This window comes from Vicia villosa, linkage group LG3, assembly GCF_029867415.1.
Source record: "Vicia villosa cultivar HV-30 ecotype Madison, WI linkage group LG3, Vvil1.0, whole genome shotgun sequence".
In the NCBI taxonomy this organism is placed as follows: domain Eukaryota; kingdom Viridiplantae; phylum Streptophyta; class Magnoliopsida; order Fabales; family Fabaceae; genus Vicia; species Vicia villosa.
The window spans coordinates 90,256,347-90,266,408 of NC_081182.1; positions in this window are offsets into that span (position 1 = coordinate 90,256,347).

A 10,062-nucleotide genomic window follows, 5' to 3' on the forward strand; every position below is an offset into this window, starting at 1 on the left:
TTAGAGTAGCATATTGTGTTCGATAGGGATTGATTCAACTATGTCTTTAGAAGAGTTTTTGGATTTTGGAAACATCCAAGACAAGGTGAAGAACACAAATAGCAAGAGCAAGATTAATACCATATGGATAGCAACTATTTGGAGTATTTGGCTCATGAGAAATGCGATCGTTTTTTAGAACAAGTCTTATTGCTATGATGTGGTGCTTTCTAATATAATTTTTCTTTCTTGGAGATGGATGGCTTTAAGTCATTCTTTGTATCATAATAGCTTCTATGATTGGTACAAATTACCTCTTTCCTATATCAACTCTGTTTAGAGCTCTTGTTTTGTAAGGGTTGTACCCCCTAGTGCGATATTTTATAAATTGCTTATTGAAAAATAAAATACATTTTCCAATTTGTACCTCATTTAATAAAACCATGCTTTTTAATTTCAGTAGCAGAGCATTGAATATATTTTTAATGAAAACCATTTCAAAAATATTACATCATAAACTAATTTATTTATGGAGAATATTATACTACTACTAATATATAATATTATCCTGGATAAAGTGAAATATAGTTCACAGATAAAAAAAAGTGAAACATAATATATTTTGATTATGCAATTGTATTGAAGAGTTTTATATTATGTTCTGATGGACATTATTAGTTTAAATATAATAAAATTTAGTTCTTTATAGTATTATGAAATTTTCTTTTTTATTTATTGATCTTTATAAGTTTAAGAACGATATTCCTTTAAATTTATCATCTTTTTAGAGAAATTATGTTAATCAATTTTTATTTTTTTTAGGAAATTGTCTTCTAAAAAACATTGATTTATAATAAGACAATATTTCATTACACCCCTTAATTGTCTCAGTCACTTGACAAAGTTTTAATTATACTTCGTGTTTCCGTAGATGCACATCTGGAAGTTTTTTTTTTTTTTAAGGAAGAAACCATCGGCAATGCCTGCCCACGTCATGTCAGCTATCTCACGACACCGAGGAAGAATATCGTTAGTATGGTCCATCTGAGACTGATGAGTCTACAAAATCTCCTCGTGGGCTGGTCTAGATGGTGATCCCCGTGCAGTGGGGATCATGTATGGGTGTTACACCCTGTAGTACCAGGTGATGTACCCGTCGATGCGACTCCAATCTCTCTCTCTAATGTGGCCGCCCGAGCCCCGGCAGGAACCATGTGATGCTACCAGTCTACAAAGACCTCATCTAGTTGCCGACGGGTCATAGTGAAAGGAGTGAAGACAGAAGAGTGGCGAGGTATTATTTGGTGGTAGTCGAACTGCCGCATGACGCGCTTCGGAAGATAGCCAACAATGATGGTCAAACTGGCAGTCAACCATCCAAAATATAAGGCAACATCATCCCACGCAACCGTCTCACGATGAGCAGCATAGCAGTCTTATTAGACGTTCTCTACAGCAGTGCAGTCAAGATAGCGCTTGTGAGGATCCGACACCTAGTTCCCTTTAAGTGGGATGAAGGCTCCAGCACGCGGCATGGCCTTAGTGTAGTCCGAAACCTCTCCTCAGCCAATAATGTTAAGGAAGTGTTGTAATATCCAACCCTGAAAAAAAAGAACGAGGATCAAACATATTATCACAAATATATAATAAACTTTGAGAAAAAGTATAATGACATAAGATTGTTACTACTAAGAGGGTACATCTGCCAGCCATGGTCTTTGTCTTCCATAGGCATCCCTCTTTGAGTTTATGATAGTTGTACGCTAGTGTAGCCGCTCCCTAGTTGTACTCATGAACACGTGCGGTATCCGATAAATACCTCAAGGAAACAAAGTATGTGTACGACGAGCTCGTGTCCACAAACAGTTGGGTGCCTAACAAGTATAGAAAGTAACATCTCAGCACCCGCTGTCTGTGTATATCCACCTCTGCCTCGTCACCACAAGCAACCTGTGTGGCAAGGAGCTCGGCCTCGTACTGTTGCACCAATAAATGAAACCTCACGTGCGCCAATGGGGTCCTCTCCACCTCCTCAAGCGCGTCCTCAAGATTATCCCCGAGCTCCTCAATCAACATATCCATCGATTCCTCTTTCCTCAGCCTACCGTGACCTAGGGGGTACCTCTGATAGGTATATACAGGAGGCATGCGACATCTTCAAGAGTGATGGTAACCTCACCGTGAGGAAGATGGAATGACGAAGTCTTTGGATGCCACCTCTCTAGAAAGGCCATCAACATCCCATTATGTATTGTGTGGAACTCGACTTAACAGAGGTCCTTCAGCCCATAAGCTTAGGGGATATCCTGGAACCATGCCTCATCACGCTGCACTAGAGCGGTAATCTTTCGGCCATGGTTGTAGAACTTTTGGGTATCCCTATGCTAAAATTTTCCAAAAAAACATTGTTAATAATAAGCAAAGATAGAAATAATTAATCAGAAACTGAAGAAAAAAAGTAATAAGTAATAATTAAAGAAAATTTACCTCCCTGTCGTAGATATGCCTTGGTGAATGATCTACATACCCTGTCAACAAGGATGCATCTGTAGGACCCCCCGGGTAACAGACAGGTTCCTAAACCTCATCATCCTCGTGCAGCTCAGGAGGTGGCACCAGAGATCTTGCATTAGTCGTCACAGGCTCAGGCACGTGAGTAGAAGAACTTCCTCGATATTGTTTGCGGATGGAGGGCGTTTGTGAGGAACCCTCACCATCATCTCGAGGCCTCCATGATAAAGTAGTAGACGTGGAAGGTCCCCCAATTGGAACAGAGGGAGAAGGCCCCTTTATTGGAACAGGTGTAAGAGGTACATCTGCTAGAACGACGGCTCTATCTGTCACCTATGAAACTACCTGCATCCATGCACGTCGCACAGAGGCATGCTGTGCAGTCCTCCCAGAAATAATGCGGTATGGACAGTGAGCCATAATATCTGCATTATAATACAAATAAAATCGAGTGAGATACGATTTATTATAACTATAAAAGAAAAAAAACAAATCAACCCCTGTAGATGCACATATGGAAATCTTTTGTAGATGCATCAACGAAAGTACCTACTTTTCAAAATATTGGGTTTCTTCCGGAGGTGCATCTACGAAATGACCTAACGTTTCTGTTCCATACTCGGGATATTTATGAAGATGCAACCTATAACATGGAATATGCATATAGCCGAGCATTATGCCCTACCCGACAAACATGTAATTCATCCAAGTTATGAGTTGTTATTAGAGCATCTAGAGTTCGGAAGCTGGGATGGCAAGCCATTATGGGCTGTTACGAACGTTACAAGTCATTATGGACGGGTACGAACGTTATCGTACTTATTGACAGTTACAGACGTTACAAAGGCCATTATGACAATTAGACCAAGGACTTGCTTATATAAAGAATCCTTGGAGAATAGAAAAGGGGACCTGATCTGTCACTTGATAGAGACTTATAAAGGGGCTCCCGCAAGGTTTAGCCAGACACCATCTTGGATCAATACCTATCACTATGGCTTGTCTTTATGTTGAGAATTAATTTTTGCAGGGACTAATACTAATAATATGGTCCGATTGACTCTTAGATTGATGAATATATTTTCTTAGAATCCAAGTGAAGAAAACAAAAAGGGAGATTTTTATCACTCAAGAGAAGTACGTTTCAGATATGCTTAAAAAACTTATAATGGAGAATTATAAACTAGCATCAACTTCCATAAATTTGAATGAGAAACTTCAGTTGGATGATGGTGCTGAAAAATCAAATCTAAAAATATATAGAAGTCTTGTTGGTTCTTTAATTTATCTCACCAATACAAGGCCTGATATAATGCATTTTGTTAGCTTGGTTTCCAGATTTTTGAATGAACCAAGTAAGCTCCATTTTGCAGTAGTTAAGATGATTCTTCGTTAACTTCAAGGAGCTAAGAAGCTTTGGATCAAATTTGTAAAGAAGAAGATAACAACCTAGTTTTATTTACAAATAGTGATTGGGCTGAAAGTCTTGATGATCGAAAGAGCACATTAGCGTATGTATTTTGTCGCGGGGATAAACCTATTTCATGGAGTTCTAAATATTAAAACTCAGTTTTTTTATCATCAGCAGAAGCCGAGTTTATTGCAACAAATGACGCAACACGTGAGGCTATTTGGCTAAAAAGATTTTTGTGTGATTTGTAGCCAAAGGTTGAAGCTCCTACTCCTATCTTTTGTGACAATCAATCTGCCACAGTGATGTCTAAAAATCCAATTTTTCATGGAAGGTCAAAGCACATTGAATTGGGTCACAACTACTATCGTGAGATGGTGCAAAAGAAATAAATTTATTAAAGAGCAACTCGCAGATGCTCTAACAAAAGCAATGTCCTTTGAGAAGCTTCAACAACTCGAGGATGCTATCATGATTACAATTTTTAGTTATATATAATTTTTTGGTTACAATTTTGAGTTATATTTTGCTATGTCAATTTATGTGTTTTCTAGTGGTTACAAGCATAATAATAATAACTATAATAATAATAATAATTATTATTATAATAATATTGAATTTATTGTATTTTATGTAGTTGCATAACTTACCTCCTCTCATATTTTCTATTCTCTTTTATTTATAGAAAAATATTATAAGTTCTATTGAAAAAAAAATTATAAAATTCAGATTGCAAAATAGTCTTTCTTCTATATCCTTCACTACTAAACTCTAGTTATCCCAACAAAGAACATTTAATCCTGAACAAGTAGATTCCTATAAAACTGTGTGGTAGACTTAATTTTTAATTTTAATAATTCTTTGAAAAAGGATAAACTCAATAAACAATATTATTATATTTTTGTTCTGTTTTTAATATTTTAATGTTATAAATAAAAACTATTATGTGAAAAATGATGTCTCTTATAGATTTATGATGTTAAAAATATGTATTATAGAAAAATGAGTCAAATAAAATGACTTAACAGATTTTTCAAAGATTTTTAAATTATTTTACGAAATATAAATAATTATAAAGTATGAAAAAAAAAAGTTACACATATAGTCTATATATTATTTTCAAATTTCATTGTTTTAGTATGTTTTGGTACTCTTATTCTAGTTTGGCGCATCTGTTTTCTATTGGATCCCTTTTTTTTTTTTTCATTATATATATATATATATATATATATATATATATATATATATATATATATATATATATATATATATATATATATATATATATATATATATATATATATATATATATATATATATATATATATATATATATATATATATATATATATATATATATATAATTATTTAATTATATCATTATTTGTTTTATTTTGGACGCAATTGTTACAAATAACTTTTTATGTGTGGTATGCTAATCTTCATTTAGAGTTCTCAAAAAGTTTTACAAATATTGATTTCAGAACATACAAAAATAATCGAAAGCTCGTTTCTGCAATGTTAAACGTAACTCATAGTCATATAGGAACCCAATGAACAAATAACATAAAGAATAAAATGGCTAAAAAGAGATACATGAAAAGGTAAAAACAAACAAGTCCCAGACAAAGCAAATACCCAAAGACCTTGTGTAGCAACCTGCCCTAAAAATTTAGCTTTTAGAGTCGCCACCTATTCTGAAGGGCGAATAGGAAACCCTACGCAGTATAGAGATCAGGGTAAGATACTATATTCAGGTCGAGGGAAGGTGTTAGGCACCCTCAATCCTTTCCTATGGCTTTGAATCTAAGGTCAACAATTTTATGGCTAAGAGTATTAAGGTAAGGTTTATGCTTTCGAGGGTTAAATAATTAAGGGAAATAAATCGGGAAAAATGAGATTTAGAAGGAAGGGGACTCGCCTTGTTGCCAAGTGCCTACGTACCTCCTTAGGGAGGATCAGAGTCTACGTAGTTCGGGGCCAGGGTTGTACGCCTTAGATTTTGATATGAAGGTGTTTGAAGGCTTTTTGAGTTGCCTTATCGTAGTTTTTGAAATGCGAAGTTCGAAGGTATTTTGAATTACCTTATCGTAGATTTGAAAATCGCAGGGATGGAAATCTGTAGTTACGTGGTTTAGTGTGTTTTAAATGTTTGGGCGTACAACCCTGATTTTAATTTGTACTATTAATCGCGATGATCAATAGGTTTGATCACCATAATTAACAGATTAATAAAAGCATTGCTAATTATTCTAATCGATTGGTTCGATTATCACCGTTAGCAAATTGATGTGTTTAATAATTAATTATTGATTTTATCGTTATCCCTCATAATCGATAGATTCGATTACAAATAATAACGAGTTTTAAAAGGTATGCTAATCATCGTAACCAATAGCTTTGGTTAAAACCCTTTAGCAGAATATTTAATTGAATTTGTATTTAATGATTAAATAATTATTAGATTATTACCCACCACGATCAATTGATTTAATCGAAGCGAATAATAAATTAAATCTTATTATTATGGCTAAAAAAGCTAATGGGATCGGACAAACCCTAATGCCTTGGTCACAATTAAAATTAATTAAATAATCAAGTCGAATAATCGGGAAAAATATTTCTACTTGATTATAGCCTAATCCTAATTTAATTTCTAACCTTAATTTAATTTCATAAATCAATTAAATCTAACTATAAATAATTAAATCTAATCAAAATAATTAAATAAATAAAAAAGATATGTGAGAACCTGGTTTTGATCCCATGTGGCTGGCTAGGAAGTGCATGGTATACCCTCCAATCTGGATGCTTCAGATTTGGATCATAGAGGATCCTATGGCTGATACGTGAAGGAGCATGGTGAAGGTATGGGGCGGCAGCACGCTGGATTCGCAATCAAATAATGTGTAAAAAATATCTTTACACAACTGGGGATCGAACCCAGGTATTTCACTCCAAACCAATCTCCCTCTTGCCAGTTGCTCCGTTTTCTCATGCTGTTAGTATAATGAGACTGAAACAATAAATATAAACAAAACGAATATAATTAATGGACAGCCAAGCAGGTCAGCGCGTGGGACCCAATTATCCAGTTTGAACGAATCGCCTGCGGAGAGAGAGCCTCGATTTTGTTGACCAACCAATGACGTCGCATCTGCGTGGAGAGAGAGAGAGTGCAGCAGCTGACCAGCCAATCATAATCTTGTGCGCGCAAACCAACGTTGACTGGATTTAAACCAACCAATAGCCGCCTGCCACGATTGGATCGCCAGCTGAAACGAGTCAGCGACGCCGGAGGGAAGTCAGGTTGTCTTCTCCGATCTCCCAAAAACTCCACCTGCAAGAAACCACGAAATAAAAGACCAAGAGGGACCCTACCCCCCTAAATCGAGGGGATATACAAGCTCCAAGCGTTTCTGGGAGCGACTCTTGACTCTTTCCCCTCCTTTTTGTCTCCAGGAACACAAATATGTAGTTGTCTTGCCCTAAAAGTGGTTAGGGACCAATCCTTCTTATGCCCTAGTTTCTTGAATCTTTAGTCTTTTTAGAAACCCTAGTTTTGGCCCAAATTTCGTCCCCCTTGGGCAGCTGCACCTCTTTGCTATATATATGGGAGAGAATTAGGTTTAATGCCATGGAGAAATATCTTCTTTTTATTGGAAAAAGATTTGATTGAAACTTGTATAAAATATTGCTATTTTGGTTTAAATAGTTATCTCTTTCCAAATCCTTTTGCACCAATTTTATACCCTTATTTGACATTTGGATCGTTGAAACTTGATTAAAAAATCAATCTTTGATTTAAAAACCATTTATTTCATATTTATATAATTTATAAATGTTAAAATGAATAAAAATTCAATTAAACAAAAATAAATGTAATAAAAATAAAATAAAGGTTTCAAGAGTCCTTTTATGGGCCATGGTCATATTTGAAATCGGAATTCTAAGCCCATTAGTCCAAAATCATGTCTTTGTCAATTAGGGTTTCACGCTCCTCCTAAAATTGCTCAACTTCCATCATGCATATCTCTCTTAATTCTAACTTTATGGAGACATTCTTGATCATTTTAGAAAGCTTAGAGAGTCCTCTAAATGATGTCTTTGGTTTCATCTCAATTGAAGTTTCCGTGCTCAAGTTATGAGCTTTGACCCAAAAGGTATACTTCATTGACTTTTAGGAGGACCTATAATCTCTTTGACCATATCTCCCAAATGGTGCACTTCTTGATCTTGGGCCTAACATCAAAGTTGTAGAGAATCAAATTTCCTTCGAAGTAAGCTTTGGTTGGGAAATTTTTGATACTCCATGTGGAAGTTATGGTCAGTCAAAGTTACGTTGACTTTCTCCTTAAGAAACCCTAATTTGAACCTTTTGCATTTGTTCATTTCTGAGTTTCTATTGATGGATTATGATCAACCTTTGATCAAATGATGGATATAGCCTCACATACTTGATGTTGACCAAAAATCTTGAAGTTTGATCGTATTTTGACTATAGTTGACTTTTAGGTCAACATAGTCGATCATTGATCATCTGAGCCATTGAATGAGCAATCCTTGGAATATAAGCTTGAATTTTGACATGGAGGTGCCTTGATACATGTGAGACACCTTAGGATCCATTTGAGACTTTAGACACTCAGATTCCTTTGATAACCTGCAAACCCTAGTTTTGAGACCCCCGGTTAGGAGAGAGTTGCTTGAGAAGAAACCCTGAGCCTTGAGTTATTGGGGATGAAAGGAGGAGGGAAAATTTTGGGGTATGACACCTTGCATTACTTCATTTTCAAGATTCATTTTACGGCAGTAGATTTGTCCAAAATTTATTTTCAAGATTACCTTCATAACTTCATTCCCAAACAGAATTACTTCATCTTCATGACCATTCTGGGATGCTGATGCCTGGGGAGGCAGTTGTTATCCAACCTTCTACTAATGTGTTTCAAATTCATGTCAATCATACATGACAAATTATTCAAATCAGCCTTAAATGTATTGTTGGACACAATTTTCGCAGCGTTGAGACTTTCAAACATGTATATTGTCATCTTTTTTTTTTTTAATAAGCAAGGAATATATTGATCAAGAGAACCTAAGTTCTCAAAACAAGATACAAGAAGGTCGGAATGAGTACCGGACCAAGAAAAATAGACTCCAATTGTGCATTACGACAAAAAGAATAGGGGATCCCTACTAAATTCGTAAAAATTACAATTGGGATGTATATTTTTCCCTACAAAAGACCAACGCCAAACCAAAGCTTTAGCTCCCCAAACTATATCGGAAATATTCCAAGTATCGCCTTTAAACACGATGCCGTTCCTAACCAACCAAAGATGCCACACTGTCATACCCCAAAATTTGCCCACGCTTGTCAAAAATTCAAAACTATTTAAAAAAAATTGGGTTTTATAAAAATTTAGGGTTCATATACATTGATATCCTATTTTTATAAATATTCAGTTTAAAGTCTATTTTAAAATATAATAGTTTACTCTTAAATTGTTATATTTTAATAAATAGAAAAATGCTTGCCTATGCTTCATACATCTTTAATAGGCTTTTTATTTCAAATAAATAACATAGCTCAATTGGTTAGGAAGTAAGGCTTGCAAACAAAAGGTCATGAGTTCGAATCTCACTTGGTGCATTTTTTATATATTGGTTTGTTTTTAATCGTTTTTGTTTTTTCAAACTTTAGTCCCACATTGAAAAATTCAAAAGATGGCCTTATACCTTTTCCTATATAAACTCTCTTTCTCTCATGATTCAACACACAACTGGAGAATTATCTCTTCTTAAAGGTCTCCCATTTTCTTGAGTAGAGACTTTTTTAAAGAAATTTTCTCTTTTTGTATAAAAGTTTCTCTCCTTTGAGTTGAGACTTTTTTTTTCTGGTATAAAAGTTTCTCTCCTTTGAGTTGAGATTTTTGTACAAATCTGAAGCTTCAAGAGTTCAGAAGAGAATTTATGAAGATTGGAGTTCATTGAGGAGGAGCATCAAGAGGCAGTGGACTTTCTCCACTAGGTAATTTCTCATCTTTAGTTTATTTTATGTTATTATTATTTATTTTAGTTTCTTTTAATTATTTATATTTTTATTACTTTATTCATTTTTTTTAATAAAAAATCACATAAAAATTATTAAAAATACA